Source organism: Aythya fuligula, chromosome 3 (genome assembly GCF_009819795.1).
Source record: "Aythya fuligula isolate bAytFul2 chromosome 3, bAytFul2.pri, whole genome shotgun sequence".
Lineage (NCBI taxonomy): Eukaryota > Metazoa > Chordata > Aves > Anseriformes > Anatidae > Aythya > Aythya fuligula.
The window spans coordinates 6,031,792-6,046,300 of record NC_045561.1 but is presented as its reverse complement, the minus strand read 5'-3'; the positions used below and the strand labels follow the sequence as shown (position 1 = coordinate 6,046,300).

Here is a 14,509-nt window from a genome sequence, read left to right as displayed (position 1 = left end):
GAGCTGGGGACTTCCCTAGGTGGTTTTGACCAAGCGTTCAGAGCTTTCCCCTGTGTGTAGAAACACCATTCCTCGTTAAAGGGATCATTGCTGCTCGGTGCTGGAGTCGTCCATGTAACTCTGCCGGCAGCTGCTGGGGGGCGAGGTGGGAGCAGTGGGGCCTCATCCCACAGGGCTCCCAGCACGCAGCAGCAGTTTGGTGCTGGAGGTTGAGTCTTGAAGCTCTTGGCCAACGGTGTAGGACCCATAGGGTTTGGTCCTGCCGGAGCCACCTGTCCTTTCTGTTGGCTTTGGTGGGTGTGAAGCGTGCTTTGCTGCTCCTGGGATCCTGAGCAGCAACCCTGCGAGGGACGGAGCTCTTTCTTGGCAGAGGTGGGAAGAAAGGCTCGAGCTGTGCTGCTGGTGGGTGGCTGACCCAGTCCCAGCCTCAGTCTCTGAACTTTTCGGTGTTATGAGGAGACAGAGACACCAGTACCTTGGTAGTCCTGGTGAGGAGACTCCTTCTGGAGATCCTCTGTTAAATCCCTGCTTTGAGTAAGACCTTGAAGAGATCTGGACCTGCTTCTCCCACCGCAGCTAAGCATTGCAGCCACTTCCAATGGGAGCAGTCATCACCCTTTCCCCGTCAGTGGTTTCACAAATTATACCTGCATTTCTAGGGAAGCAGCCAAATGCAGCCCATGTCTGTAAGTACCTTCAGATCCTCCAACTGTATTTTTGACAAATATGCTATGCCCATTTGGAAAAAAAAAAAAAAAAAAAAAGGAGAAACAGAAAACGTCTGTTTCAGTTTTCATTAGACACATGGCTGATCTTTCTGTTGGTCTCTCCTGACTTGATTTCTCTAACCGTTTTTTCATTGTTCCCAATAGGAAGAGTGCTTTCCAGCTGGGCTGAGCAGTTGCCCTCACAGGAGACGTTTCTTCAGCCTGCAGTCGCTGTGAGCTCCAACACGCTGATCCTGTGATTCTCAGCGCCGTGGGATGAGACCTCCCGGTGGGCTCAGCCCCAAGGTGGGTTCATGCTCAGCCTGTCCTCTGTGAGCTCCCCGGGGCCTTCGTCGTGTATTTCTCCTTGTTTGCCAGCTCTGTCCTTGCTTGCAGCGCACGCTCCTGCAAATCCAGAGCAGCCTGTGGCTGCTGGCTGCATACCGCTGTAGGTGGTGTTTCTGTTTTCAGAAGGGAAGTATTTGTCAGCGAGTAAAACATTTACTGGTGGAAAGCTGCAGCAGCATCTGCAATCCCTGGTTGTGTTTCTGGCAGCAATTTCAAAATCTTTGCCATAATAACAGTAATTGCAATAGGTACTGTTGAGTGAAGGACAATTAGAGAGGGTTGACTTTTATGTTTTCCTAATATTCACCACAAGCTGCCACCGAGCCTCATTCTGCTGGCCCTTACAGCATTACGACTGGGCAACTCCTTTTAAGTCAGTGGCAGGAAAGTGATGTAAAAACCAGAGGAGCGTTAGGTCCAGCACCCAATGTGGCTCCCAGCAGCACGCTGTGATGCTCGAGGTGGTCGGAGCGTCTTTTCTGCTCCTGCAGAGAGCCCGCCACAGCTGCTCTCCCTGACAGCCTGATTTATGCCCTGGGATTTATGGAGCTGAACAAATGATCATAGGAAAGCTATGCGCTTCATTACACTTGGCCGATTTTCCCAAGCCAGAGGGCAAATCCCTGCTTCTCTACCTGTGCTCGCTTTGTGCAGCTGCCCTGCATCCTCTTCAATAGTCTGAAAGCCACAGATTAGGGAATGTTTCAAGGCGCCTAAGGAGTCACTTACCCTCCTTTGGAAGTTGAGCTCAGGAGTGGTGTAATTGTTGCTGCATTTTCCCACTGGCTGCGACCTTCCCAAGGAATGCAGCAGGGTACTGGGGCCAAATCCAACAGGGCATGTGAAGCAAGCTTGATCCCATTTTTAACATAAAATAAAAAATTTCAGGGTGTCCACGAGCAGAACAGTTCTCTTAACGTTAGGATATAGTGGTTGTCTTGTTAAAATCATTTTTTATTGTCTCTCTTAAATCTATTTGAGTGGACTCAGTACAGTGTAATGTGAATTAGTGTCACTGCCATGAAAGGAAGATACCTCCCAGAACTGAGCCTTCGAGTCTTTCATCACCCCCCTTCCCTGGAGGGAAAGGGGATGTGTACCTGCAGTTCAGCTGGGGAAATAATGGGTTAATCACACAAACCAGCCAAAGCAGGGTAATGGCAGAAGTGCTTTTCCCCTCTTCAGAACGAAAACTGGAGAAAATTTCTTTACTTTTCATTTAAATTTACTGAATGTTTGGTCTCGAAGCTCATTTCAGGAAAGAAACTGAGCACTTGGTTTCACCTCCATTAACCACTTCAATAGTCCAGGAACTGCGTTAATGCCGCCCAAGTTAATGAAGTGTGCAAAATTAAAAGTTTCATCTGGTCCCTCCGCTTAAGCGTATCTGAGGCCCAAAGGGGCCCATTCGTCAGCGGTCAGCTTGCACGGGTGGTTACAGGGGTAAGAGTTGAGCCACGGGGTCTTTGCTGGCGGTGACAAACAAACCCGAAGAGACCAGGCCAGGCTCTCCGATCCCAGCTCGACTTCTCAGTGCTCCGTGGTTAAGAAATGCAGATTCCCATGTTTGAACCAAGCACATCAAGTCTGGAGCATCACCAACACCATGCAGTTGCTGTTTCCATGGAGGCAGCCGCGAAAGCAGATTTCTCCTTCAAAGAAAGGAAAAGCATGGGATAGAGCACGGGCACTCCAAATGGGTGGAAGTCCTTCACCAAACCCTGGCAGAAAGTGAGCCCCCTTTGGCTTCCCCTCTATAAATGGGTTTCCTAGAAGCCAGCTGCAGGCTCGTTTTTTGCAGAGAGACCCAGATCAACCACATGCTCTGGGTGGCTTCTGGCACCCCGGGGCCGCGGATGGAGATGGGGCCTTACCGATCTCAGCAAGCCTTACTTCCAACAGCAAGAGAGAGATAGGAGAAAACGCTAAGCTTGAAGGGGTTTTATGGATTTATGAAGCCTTCCTGCTGGGGGAAGGGAGCTGCTGAGGCTTTGCCTGTCTGTAATAAATTCCATTCTGAGCAATCAGGGTGCTGGGAGAAAAATTCAGGGCAGACCCAGCAAAACAGACCCGCAGCAGCCACCACGTGATGCGGAGTTAATTCTGCTACTGTCGCTTCATCCCCTGTAAAACGGGGCTGCACAAATCCTCCTCCTCCTTGCCATGTAAGAGCTGCTCCCTTGGCTTTCCCCTTCAGTACCGGGTCAAGTCAAAGCTACTCGATCGATTCAGCGCCTTCTCTTGTGGCCTTACCCAATTTTCTGTTACACACCTGTCCCCTCAGCCTCCACCTCCACTCACGTTGGTATCTATGTGCTGCAGTTTTCCGCAGTGGTTTGTGTCGGGGTGAAAAAGCTTGGTGCTGACGAGCACCGGAGAAGGCTGTGTGTCGGTGGCTCTGCTGGCGGATGGTGCTGCTCTTCCTATTTCCTGGTTCAGCAGGATAGGTGGACTTAATAATGAGAAAACCTTGCCACGGAGATCACGCAAAGCAGCGAGCAGCTGAAGCGCAGGGCGAAGAGGAAAGGTGTCAGCGGGAAGCAGATGGGCAGCACAGTGTGTGGTGTGCCTGGCATTTGTTGCTTTGCAAGAGGAAGCTCAGAAAGGAGCTACAGTGGGACCAAAGGAAGAGGAAAAACACCAAAACCCATAAATATTCAGAAGAGCAGAAGAGACAAATGTATTGACCTAAATAACCATTGGTGACTCAGAAGCTTAAAGGCAGTGTTCGAGTCATAACTGGGCATTAACAGCGTGAAGGTGCGTGGACAAAATGGGGCAGCAAAGGAGGAAAGGGGAAGCTTGTGGCTTCTGGAGCAAAACGCGAAACAATGGAGATAGTTTCTCTGAGAGTCCACCTTCTGCTCTCACCACAGAGACCTTTGGCAAACCAGGCCTGGAAGCTGATATTTTGCCTTCTGCCAAAACCAAGCCGGGGGCTGCTGCCTTCCTCCGAGCAGGGTTTTTCGTTAGGCTAATTCGGTCAATAATTCCGTCTGAATCATCGCCATCTGATTCATCCATATGAATCGCAGACTGATTGCAATTTTTGTCTGTGTTTCTCCCAGCTGAAAGCGAGCTGACCTGTGAGTTTTTGCTTTGATGCATCCATAGGAAAATTTCATCGGTGCTGCCCCATCGTCACTTTTCTCTCGTTGAGGATTTTTTTAAACAGAAGGGATTAGCCAGAGTGGAAGGCTGTACTGCCATCTTTCAAAAAACAAAACAAAAAAACTCTTCCCTGGAGAAGCTTGAATTAACCCCTCCTTTTATTTCTGCAATGTAATTGATCATTTTACAGATGAGAATCCATCAAAGCACACTGATTGATAAAGCCTCAGTGTCTTCGACTTTAGAAAGCTGATTCCCTACGTAGAAAAGGTACAGCACCTGTCCTGAAATCAGACAGGTTAATAATTTATTAACATTTCGTCCTGATTTTAGGCGTCTAGTGGTTTCTTTTACATTTGTTTTTCTTTTCATTTGATGTTCTCATCATAATTTGTGTATATTTCCTACCTATCCCCTGCAGTGCCTCTTTGCATCTGTATTGCTTTGTTCTGTATTTATTCCTCCTAGCATATGATGACACCAGGGAAAATCCTTTCTGTGTTATTACCATGAAAAGCTGTTCTCCTGGGGTCAGTTCTGTGAACTTTCGTTATTTTGCAGCAAACATCAGGGGTCAAAAACGTGGAGGGGAGTAACTTAGCTGTGGGTAAGTGGAGGTGAGGGGGAGCATAGGGACGGAGCTGGAGGTGTGTGAGTGGGTTTGAGATGAAGTCTGGAGAGCGCATGGAAGGTGGTTTTGCAGAAATAAGGAAATGAGGAGCAGTGCGGGGAGGACAGGTGAGAGCTGATGGAAGAGGCCCTTTGGGAAGCAGCCCCAGTGCAGTGTGGGCACGGGGAGCAGAGGCAGGGCAAAACTGAGAGCTCTGGAAAACGGGCAGTGTGCAGGAGCTGCAGGGATGCCTGGCGCTGCTCGGAAAGGGGAAATGGAGCAGGAAAATGCTGCAAAGTTCCCCTCACACACTCTTCAGATTTTAAGTATGCCTTTAGCCAAGAGGAAAAAAAAAAAAAAAAAAAAGCCTAGTTTCTCCTCCCCCCATCTGTAACTTCCTTGCTCTGATTATTACCAAGTGTGGAGGCATTTGCCTCTGCACATGTGATGGATGCCAGCAGCACTGGAAAGCTGTCATTGGGGGGAAAAGGAGAAAAAAATCTCCTCTTTGTTTCGTGGAGCAGAGTTCAGTGGAGCATTTCAGATGCTCGCTTTCAGATTATTGCTGTTCTGCTCTGCCTGTAACTTGCCTTTTCCTCTGAATTAGAAAGCTGTCTATTAATGGGCTGAAAGGTGAGTTGTGGTTTTGCATGTTAGTGGGATTGATTCATCCCCACGGGAGTGTACTCCTGCAGAAAGCAGAAAAAAATGCACGTGTTGGTAATTAAATCAGCCTTTATTTACTAATATTGGCTCTGGGATTTTCCAAGGCAGAAATTTCCATCACTGTTTTTCCAGCTCTGCTGGATTCAGAGCAGATAATGTGCAGCCCTGCCTTTGTGCTTCTTTACAACCCACCGGGTTCACAAGATCTTGATGAAGGAACAGGGTTTAAGTTGCTGAGGCTTCGTTTTCCATTGAGATGTGGGAGACAGCGGCAATGAACGGGAAGGAAGCAGGCACTGGTGTGCTGAGTGGCTGGAGCTGTTTTTACCCCTGTTTATTCCCAGCGAATTTCTTTTTGAATGAGGACTCAGCATCTGCTGAAGCACAGTGTGATAGCGGGGTGGAGCTGGCTCCAGAACAGATCCCATGCAAGGAGAAAGGTGTTGGGCAAGTTGTTTGGCAAACAGATGATTAATGTTCAGTTGCACATCGTTATCGCTGAAAAACAATGTGGAGAGCTTCTGTTTAAAGGGTTGGGTGCAAAGCTGCAGTGCTACAGAAAGCAGTGTATCGCTATCTTACTCTTTCTGCTTTTCATTTAGCCTTTATTCTGTAAAAAGAGTAGTCACTTTGGGTTTCTGTGCAGTATCTCTTCTAGCTTGTGTTACAAAGAAAGGGAAATAAGCTTTCTGAAACAAAGTCAACCACCTGCCCTCTCACCCCTGCTTTTGCATGTGCTGTCACCATTCAGGGTTATTTTTCACATCCTGATATCCATAGAGAGAAATAGAGAAGTCGGTGGCTCTTTCTAGGGTCAGGGCTCTCTCCTGTTGAAGCCACCAGCGGTTCAGTTGGGACCCAAATGATGAGCCAGAAAGCAAAAGGCTGCAATGAGACAGCTCCGCACCAGGGCACAGATAATGAGATGCAAAGATGACTTTCAGGGAGGTACGAAACACACAGCAGCAGGCACCCAGCTCTGCTCTCATCGGGTAACATCCATCATAAATACACTTTTTTTTTTTTTTTTTTTTTTTTTTTTTACATTTCTCAATAAAATACTTTGCTGCATATTTGACATTTGAAAAAAAAAAAATCAATATACTGATTCAACTGATTTTTAAATGGCACCGAGGGTAGTGTAGGTCTGCTTGGCAGCTCCACTGCAGATACAGCTTTTGCAGCCTGAGCCCCCACAAGCAAGAGAGGAAAAGCGCACATGGACTTTGCACTGATTTATTCATATCACATCTCATACGTGGGCGAGCTGAGCCTTCAGCTTTTGGAGTCCTGAGCATTGGTTATTTTCAAGGACATGCCACAAGTAAGGAACACAGGGAGATGAGGTTATCTTATTTCCATTTAAACCATCTAGCCTATACATAATAAGGAGAAATAGTGGTTATAATAACAGATTCATTACCTGTACTCTGAAGGTAATGAACCTTCAGAGTACTACGGGGGAGCTACTGGAAGAGGTATTGTACAGCCCACTGTTTTACATAATCATTTTAAAAGCTGTCCACGACTTCTTCCTGCATTTATCCTGAAGAAGCTGGAAATAATTTAGAAAAAAAGGCTGTGTGCTGCCGGTGATTACACAAGTCAGGGTGGGCGCACCGAGAGCAACTGAAGGCTGGGTCGGCCCCCTTGTACTGTGATTTTTTACGTGGACGGACAGGTAGCAGAGTCAGCGGTGGGGCTGTGCAGTGTCTGTGGTGTGTGGCAGTGCCACCAGGAACAGTGCCCTGCCACCCTCCTGTGCCAGCCACCCAGGGTCACAGAGAGGGGCTGCCTTCCAGTGCAGGCTCTGTTCGTTGTCTGGGGCTATATTTTTGTAATAATATTTTAGGAACATGGTCGGAATGGCAGAGGCATGCCTTGACCTCTTCTGTAGAGGCTGGGCAGTGCAGCATCTCCTGCAGCTCCACGCGCAGGTGCTGGCCTCTAGCTCCCAGAGCTGTTGGGGGCATATCCCAACACCCGGAGCTGTCCAGAGGGGAAAATGCACCAAGATCAGGGGTGGCCTTGATGCTAGAGGAGGTCTCAATGGAAAACTTTGAAACAAACAGGGGTTCATGCATGCTCATGCACAAATAACTCAGTGGAGGTTTAGAAGAAGAGCATCAGTTGGTATGAGTGCTATGGGTGGTGGCTCAGTACCAAGACCCTACTAATGAAAGAAATGGAAAACAGTAGAAATAAACATTGCCTTGTGAAGGATCTTGGAGAAAGAGACTTGGAAAGAGGAGCGAAGGTCACTCTCAGCTCTCCTTAGGGCTCTTAGTGCCAGTAATGACAGCAGCTGATGCTGCATGGCACTCTGCCCCTCCCTCTGCTTTCCTAACTGGGAGGAGGTACTTGGCTCTTGTGAGCTTTTGTGTTTGTGTGTGTCAATGCATGTACACAAGTAGCCTTCAGTCTTCTTATTCTCTGTGATATTTTGACACACAGAAATATGTATCTTAAGTTTTGGCCACAGACATCGCTCGGAGGCTGTCAGCCAGCAAAGCACGTGAGCGTGTTCCTGCAGCTGGCAGCGCGCTCAGAGGTTTGGCAGGAGGAGGTGGTGAGTCCTCTCTGAGTGCTGTGCTCAGGTTTATAATAAAATGAGAATATCCATGCTGGTTTTTGAAAGGACTGATAATGATGATGATTTTGGAGCTTTTGAAGGCTTTCCATGTGCCATAACTTTAAGTGCAAAAGTGACGTGCAGAGCCTGATCTTCGCAAAACCCATTTGCGGTCCTTCCCCTCACAGATAATCCCACATCCTTCTGTAGCCTTGGCTTTACGGGAGCAGACAGAAGGCTTTAGGTTCCTGCAGGAAATGGAAATTGTATTGATTATTTGTAACTTCTGAGTGTATTCACCAATGTACTGTTAATTTACCAGCTGGGGAGCTTGAAGCTTTTTGCTAAGCAGTGAAAGGCCTTGGGAGTTGATTCTTCTTCAGCTTTTCTCTCAGGAAGCCAGCTGAATAGAGTACAAGGTATGCTGTAATATGTTGCAAGAGTTTATGTAATACCTGGGAGTTTGTTGTAGCAGAAGAAATGGCTGCTCTTGCACCAGTTTTGTCGTTCAGTTTGCCATCACTTGGCAGATGGTGTACGTGTCGCATTACTGAATATTTTTAGGGATTCTAGGGGTCCTCGGTCACAGAGATGGAAAATGAACTTGGCAATCAGGTACAGCAAACAGGTGGAAGGCATCTTATGAAAGGACAGCCTCTTCTTTCCACAGTTACGTAATAATCTGAGCGAGATGGTGTGGCCACCCACTCATGGCCTGTGCCAGCAGCGGCCTAGCGCTAGGCAGGGCCTCCTGCTGTGGTGAAAGCCTCTGAAACGTGATGGCGGGTCGCAGCCTTTGTTGGTTCCGTAGGGAAAATCCTGTTTTTTCCCCGATACAAAATAAAGTTTTCAGTTCGTCACAAATTCAGCTTTGCTTTGTGAACAGTGTAACTATTGAGAACTGCACAGCCTCTGTGTACACTGACCGAGGAGTCCGAATTGTTTTCCTAGCACACATCCCACGTCATACTCATTGTTAAGGAGCAGCTCTCTGAAGTGTGTTCCTTATTTTGACCCAAATAATTTAAACATGGGTTCACGGTATGCAGTATTTGCAACCTAGAGGAACTGAAGACAGGCTTAATGTCAATGGACATGGGAGTCTTTTGGCTTATTTTCTTCCACTCGTTAAAGTCTGAGCAATCCTGTTCCCTAAAGCACGGCAGGTTTTGGGTGGACGAAATTGTCACCAGTTCTGTGGAGGCATTTTGCTTAGCACTTTTCAGTGGACATGACAGTTGAATCATTTGGATTTCCAAGAGCATAGTTATGACAAATTGCTGCAGGAAGGAGTTTTAAAACATGTTAAAAAGAGTAAAGTAGGTTTTCAGCAGTATGCATTGAGTGCAGAGGCTTAACAGGCATATAGTGTAAAGATTTTATTGTTACTCATTTACAACATCTTGAGTAATTTGAGTATCATGACCGTCTTAAAATCATTTTCCTAAAACTTTTATATTGCCTCATGAAGCACACACTAAGTCATCTTCTCTGGTACCCATGTAGAGCACAGACAATTTTCAGATCAGATAAAAAATAATCATGCAATTTATTGATTCATATGTTCAAAAAATTGAGGAAAAAACTAGGCTGACATTTTTGGAGTTTTCGGTTTTTAAAATAGTGCTTTATGAGAGCTTATTAATAGAGTTTTATGTTTCTTTTCATTTAAGAATGAAAGGAAAACAGTGAAAATGAAATAAAAGTCTTGGTAAGACAAAATACTTCACTTGACCCTGAACAGTAAGTCTGTGCCAGTAAAAATATTATTGCCATTTGGATCTGAACTCCTTCTGCATGCTTATTTCTTATCTCAGCCAGCAAACTTTGCAGTCCCTTTTGTCACTGCATGTTAACCCCGGCCCCCACGTCCCAGGTAACTGCACGTGTTTCCTTAATGTGTCTTTTTGCAGCCACTTTCCCTGCTTGTCCCTTGATTTCCCAGTTGTATCAGCAGCTTTGTAGGCGTTGTTCGGTAATGAAGTTGGGAATGAATGAGCTAACGAGCCTCCCTGCCCCTGGAAACAGCAGTGAGCACAACCACAGGCAGCGTGCAGGGATTTCCTTTTTTTTTTTTTTTTTTCTCCTCCCCCTTAATTGGTGGTGTATTTTTGCTGCTTAGACTTTAAGAAGAATCTTTAATCCCAGATGCAAGGACACTAAATTTGTGTTTTCCTGCGATCTAAAAAGAAGGTTCAGGGCCTGGAAGCCACAACCACAATTTCCATGGGTATAGAAAGTGGCAGCGGTGACCATCTAGGATGCAGCAGCCTCCCCAGTTGTTCAAAACCTACATGCAGTCAGAAATCATTTCTATTTTAGTCCTTTAAAAGCTTGAAAACAATTAAAAAAAAATCAAAGTAGCATGCATATTTCTGGATTTGCACTGCTTGCCCAGAGATAGAAGTGAAATAATCACAGAGATAAAAGAGAAATTATTTCATTCAGTTGTATCTAAGTTTTATATTATGTTTTTGTTTGCTTTTCTGGGGCTGGTCTCAGAACTTCCACATCTGTTTCACAGATACAGCATAAAGGGTTTCAGTTCCTCCCTGAACCCTTTATCTCCCAGTTGAACTGAGAATGGGTGAAACCCATCACTTCCTAATTGATGGTCGGAGATAAGAGAAAACAGTCTACAGGGCAAGGTCCCTCAGCTCTGAAACACTCAGTGCTGAGGAATTGTTCGAATGCAGTTGTTGATTGTGGTGGGCGATTCACTGCTGTATAAACATTCCACGTTCTGTGTAAAAAACTTAGAATAAACTTTCTGAAGGAGATATAAACAGTAAGCTCTAGCAAACCCTTGAAGAGATCGATTCTCATTTTTAATTCAGAAACTGAGTATTGCATGACACCAATTCAGTAGATAATAGGATAAGAATTGACTTTCAAACCAGCTTTTCAGCACTCTGCAGAGTAAGAAAAAAAAAATGTGTAAGAAATAAAAATAAAGTAGAATCTATACTTTTGCATTTTATTGTGGATCATGGAAATATTTTTCCTTCATGTTAGAGTGATATAAAACAAAACTTAATACAAAGGTAGGAAACCCACAGTAATAACAAGAAGCGTGATTTTAATCTTCCAGGCGCTTGCTGTGGGTATGATAATTGGCAGACATGTTAGTTTGCATTGTAAAGACATTTTGACAGATCAAGTAATCCGAGTTTGTTTTGCTTATTGGCAAACACTTGCAGGTCAGATGTGTTTCATTCTAAAATATGGTCTTGTTATCAGACTCTCCGTTAATAATGCATGAGGCAGGATTCATTTCTGGTTATCACTCGTTGCAAAGCAATCTATATTACAAATTAAAAGGTGAATGGGAAGAACTGCTGCCACAGGTGTACGTCCCCCTCGAGTCCCCCTCGCACTTGTGACTGGCTGTGCCTCTGCAGGCCCCCAGCAGCACATTTGGTGCATCTGTAATGCCAGCTTCGTGATCGGCATCCAGCCTAGGGGAAGAAACTCAGTTTCAGAAGGTTAAAACTGAAGTTTTACATGAAAAAAAAAAAAAAAAAAAGATAGATGATTTGAATGCCTAAGGGCGCCATTTGCTGTGTTGCAAGTCGGTGGCAATCCATTTATTTCTCTGGCAATGCCATTTATTTTGCTGAGGCTGTGCTGGTTGGCCCACTGAGGAAGTGGCCCAAAAGGCAGAGGTGGTATAACCTGTTGTGTGATCGATCAGAGCAAGTTTCCAAGCAGTTCTCAGCCACTTTCCAAGTCCTTCCCTTGCAGTGCTTACTGCACAGTCACCCCTGCCCATAGAAATGCCGATGTTAAAAATTAAGTCATATTGTTTCACCACTCTGGTTTTGGTATTTTCTACAGGGTTCCCTGCTCTCCCTGCTTACCTGATAGGTCATGGCATTTGTCGTTGGCAGCGTTTCCTTTTCCTGAATGTTTTTTTGCTCATTCAAATCATTAAAAGAGAGTAGCTGTTTCTGGGTCCTTAGCTACATTCTTCATAATTAGATTATATTTTTAAAAATATTGAATGTAATAACATAGTCGTAATAATAAAACCTCAGAAAAATATTTCAACCACTTTTAAATTTCAGAAGTAGCTTGAGATTTGGGGTGTCTCACTTAATGGGTGCCTTATTTAATATCCTCTCCCTGTGGGCGTCCAGCATTTCCAGCAAAATGAATACCATTAATTCTCTCAGGCTGAGCTCCCAAAGAACTAACTGCTTCAGAAAATCTGGAGTCTTTTCATCCGTTAGGGGTAGAAATGGTTTGAGTCACCTCCAGGGGTTGGTGGTCGTTGTTTTTGTTTGCTTTTTTTTTTTCTTTTTTTTTTTTTTTTTTTTCCCCCATTTTAATGTGCCCTGAGCTGCTGCAGACCAATTCATTGCAGGAACTCCGTCTGCACGGTGCCGTGTGCGCGTGTGTAAGGTAATAGGGAGTGACTGGCTACGATACGTGCGTTTAAGCTACTCAGCTGAAAATTACTGAGCATTAAAATCCACTGGGAGTCACACGACTTCTAAATTAGGAAAGCACATGTCAGTCAGTGTGTGGAAATGAGCCCTCGTACAAGAGCAGCTTTCAATAAGAAGAATGAGTATTGTTCCCTAGAGGACATAAATCCTGGTTTGGCCACTCCATAGCAGCTTTTACTATTTTTCTAGAAGCATGCGTTGCCTTTTGTTGTTATTTTTTTTCCTGTATTTTGTTGTATTGTGCATTTCTGTTAGATATGTCTCATGGGCCAGCTATCAAGAGACACCCTGCTGGGCTGTGGTGTGACGAATTTTCAACTGCAGACAAGGTATTGTGGGGTTTGAAAGAAACATGGACAATGACAAGTGCTGGACAGCTTGTAATTGTTTAAATGGATTCTTATTACATTGTGCAGTGACACAATAACTCTGAAAAATTGGCCAATTTGACCCCAGGTTGAAGTGAGCACAGTGCTGTAGGGTAAAGGGGCATTTTGAGAAAGGATGGCACTTTACAGCTTATTCGGTGTGGTCTAGACATCAGTCAGGATTTATTTTGCTATGATTAAAACATGTATTTTCAGTGTTTAAATGGCTTAGGAGTCTGTCCCATCTCAAAAATTATATCACACACCTTGAAAATCCGTGGGATTTAGACAAGTAAGTTGAATCCTGTCAACTGTTAAGCTTTTTTTTGTGCCAAAATCCATGTGGTTGTGCTTTGAAAATAGTATTTCTTTGCTTTTTGAACCAAGATAGGTAAAAGTGAGGCTGGAAAATCTTTATGGTCACAAGTGATTCAATTTTCATCAGTGACACGATCTCCGTGCAGCAGAGCTTAGTTTGCGGCGTGGGCAGAGGACTCTCAAGGTAGGGCAGCGCTGGCTGGCTTGGTCTGCTCGGGGTTTGTAGGGCCTCTGTGGCCTCTGGAAAGGCACAGTTAAAGTCATCCTCGTGATTCGTTGGTAAGGTGCACCAGAACATTTTCCATAGGTTTCTGTATTTTGTTTCTAAATTGAAACGCTAAAGTTATAGTCAAGAAGAGCAAATGGTTAAGCAGGGATCATGGAGACACTGGGTCTCCAATGAAATGGATGAACCAACCTGGCTTTCTCCTGTGTTTGGTGTTATCCATCCATTTGACATCCAGGTGACAAAATAAATGACATTTCATGGGCTCTGAAACTGCTGTGTATGTAAAGAAGTAACAAGATCTCCCTCTAGGTAAGACCAGTGACCAAACAAAAGGCAGCCTGTACATCCCAAACTATCCTGTGGTTGTTAGGGAAGTATTCAGGATTATCTCATCAGGGAAGCAAGTTGGGATTTCTCCTCTGTCCCAGTGATGCATCAAGCCTGGCCTGAAACCCGTGAGGTTTTTAAGAGCCTTTCCACTAGCTGTGTTGGCTTCTCATTCAGCCCTCTCTGCTTTTCCAGGTATTGCTTTTTATTTCATCTCCTGACAAATACGATAGTATTCTTGGTGTTTTCAGTTTAAAAATAGCACAATGGAGGTGACTAATTGTTAAAAAGTACGTGTCTGAGGCACACGTTTTTTTGCAGAGGCAATTCATGCTCTGACTGCAGCCAGAAGAGCCCCACCAAGCAGCTTAGAACCACCCTTAAAGCAAACAAAGAAGAAATACAAAACTATTGTTGCTGCTATTCCTTATTAAAAACAAAACAAAACAAAACAAAACAAAACTTGTTTGAAAAGAAAGAATGACAGAAAAGAGTGAAAAAGTCATTAAGGAGCTCAGCAGGGGCTGCTGGACAGTGAGTTTAAGTTTGAGGTTTAACAGGAGCCAACCCAACTCCGGAGTCGCACCCAACAGCCGTTGTAAACCCCCTGGATCCAAAGCACAGTAAGTGCATTGAATTCCCAGCCATATTCTCAAGTTATGAGTTTTCTGGGGTTTGTCCCGTTACCCCTGGCCGGGCTCGGTCTTCCCCACGTATCTCAGCAGCAGCTGTGCCCGTGTCAGCTGCAGGAGAAGCAGGGGAAGCTGTGCCATTAGTCAGCAGGCAGACAGCAGCGAGCTCC

At 45.1% G+C, this 14,509-nt stretch overlaps 1 protein-coding gene across 1 annotated transcript in view; it reads left to right on the top strand.

Moving 5' to 3' along the window:
- The first annotated feature begins 918 nt into the window (after positions 1-918).
- Positions 919-14,509, top strand: part of PAK5 (p21 (RAC1) activated kinase 5) — a 56,433-nt gene continuing 42,842 nt past the window's right edge. The window contains exon 1 of the mRNA XM_032185848.1: positions 919-1,013. The gene's annotated coding sequence lies outside the window, so the exon portion shown is untranslated. The remainder of the gene's footprint in view (positions 1,014-14,509) is intronic.